Consider the following 2,500-nt stretch of genomic DNA (forward strand, 5'->3'; position numbering starts at 1 on the left):
CCTCCAGTTTTAATGGAATGGAATGGGCTGCATACTGTTTAAGTCATTCAGTCGAGGAAGTCAGACGCGTGGGAGTGTTCGCGATCGGCGCAACCAGGCACAACATAAACGCAACCTAACCGAACTCTACCAACCGGTATATCCCGTCGTACATATAATATAGTAACGCACACCTCTCACACCAGAGCAAATCCCAAGTTGAACCAAGCTACTAATCAATCAAATCCTATAAAATCTAGTTAAATTTTCGAAATGGTCAGATTGGCCGCTTGACCGTCATTAACATAGCGAAAACTAACAAACTAAAAGAGCAGAGAGAAAGAGAGAGAGATGGAGCCCCGAGCATAGAATAGTGAGTATATGTGTTTAGCTTATAGCTCTCAGACTCGGATCTGGACGCTGAGTAAACTGCGTTCTCTACGCAGTCCCAGCTCTCGCACACTACCTCTCTCTCTCTCTCTCTCATCTAGTAAATTTGGATAGATAAGCTAAACTCTTTGATAATCGCCCCTAAAACCCCACTTGGGATGGCGACACAAACGCAAGTAGCAATAGGCAAGTGCTGCTAGAGGATCTTAACAAGAATAGTAGTAGGGGTGGGCGCGAGAGCAGATAATGATGATACTGATGATATAATGGTAAAGGTGAAGAAAGCGATATATTCTACCACGAGTAAAAAACAAAAAACAAACTTTATCATGCCAACACACAACTAAACATACACACCAAACTGGCCATTGGGGTGTTACGTCGCGAAACGGTGCGAATGGTAATGGATAAGAGAGAGAGGAAATAAAACCATTAGTTAACATTTTTACAGTTTCTCTGGCTATTTTGTATACAAAAACAAAAAAAAAGAAATGAGACGCGTAATGTAAACGTTAAACAAACGAAACAAACAGAACAAAAACAAACATAATACTGCAATATAGGACGACAGAATTAGTGTCCGAAATGTGTGAGGAAGAGGAAAATGGGGAAGCTATCTCTCAACACAGTAAAGCAAAACAAAAAAGCTAAACGCCGCTGCATGCTTTTCTCCGGATACGGATAAGATACTGCGCACCGTCAAGGAAAGCGATGTTGTAGTGGAAGGGAAAGTTGAAGAAAAATGTCAAACTTACAAAACTAAAAACACCGATGAAGGCGATTACTAGTTAATCTTAAATGAAAAAAAAACATAAATTTTACAACACATAAATTTGCATAACTTGAAAAAGACTCGCTGTCGATGATGAAAGGCAGCCATGTAACTGATAAGCGTAATGTGTGAGCTACACAGAAGAACAAATATAAAATACATAAACAGAGCGGTGCAGAACAATGGGCGACTCAAAGAAAAAGAGGAAAACTCCAGAAAAGAGTAATACAAAATCCACAAACCAAGCATTCAAAATTAAATAAACACTTATCATATTTACATTTTTAAGCTTAAACATTTTCAAACATGTGGATAACGTAACGCTATGGGGGATACACATATTTGGATGGGGGGATAGTAAACGGTTTAGGTGGCTAGTAGCAATCGGCTCTCATCTCATCTTTGGCAGAGAACTACTGTTGTCAATGCTGCGTTGCTATGGCGCCAACCAGCTAGCGGTTGTATTGTGTTGCCCATGAATGAAGGATTGATAATTGAAGGGACGATTTTTCGCTCGAAACCTTCTTCCACACAATCGCTATTGTTACACCATGATGTTTTGCCCTGCCCTGTACTCGTTGTATCTTGTAACCTCCTTGAAACTAAAGCGAACAATCTTCTAGAAGCCTAAAGACAAGTTACATTAAATTAAAGGAAACGGCATTAAACTATCAAGCGGTGACTTAAAGTGTTTACCACAAAATCTTTGCCCATTTCCCCACTCCATCATAAACGTTCGATTGGTTCTCCAGTTTTCATGCCACCCCTCCCATTGGGAATCGTGGATGAATTATCGTTGATAAAAAGAAAATTGCTTAACATTGAAAGTCATGAAATGGTAATTTAAAAAAAGCATAAATAAGATGATAATCGTAAAACACCTTTAAACCGATAACACTTGCTCGTAGAGGGGTGCCCTAATAAAGCTTAAAAACTAAATCTTCCCTCTCCACTTTCTAACCCTTCTTACATCTCTTTTGAGCATTTTGATAACATAACATCACTGTTTGATCGACGGAAGCAAACCTGTACGAAAGTTCATCATAGAATGATTGAAGTGAAATGCGTTAATAAAGTTAATAGTTCGTTGAATTTGCTTCAATACCAGTAAAAGGCAGAGGGAGGGTGAGAGAGAGAGAGAGAGAGAGAAATCAGGAGAAAGGACACACTGATCGTGCTGATTTGATTCATATCAATCCGATACCATTTTGTAGACGGAATTTGCAAAACCAAAAGTAGAAAAGAAAAGTGGAAAAGAAACAAATAACGAAACATGGGCCACATGTCACAAAATTGTTCCTGAATAGGGCCGAGAGCAAAACTAAAATGTGGAAAGCGGAAATGTTGATGTGCCGTTGC

The sequence above is a fragment of the Anopheles aquasalis genome, chromosome 3, assembly GCF_943734665.1.
Source record: "Anopheles aquasalis chromosome 3, idAnoAquaMG_Q_19, whole genome shotgun sequence".
In the NCBI taxonomy this organism is placed as follows: Eukaryota; Metazoa; Arthropoda; class Insecta; order Diptera; family Culicidae; genus Anopheles; species Anopheles aquasalis.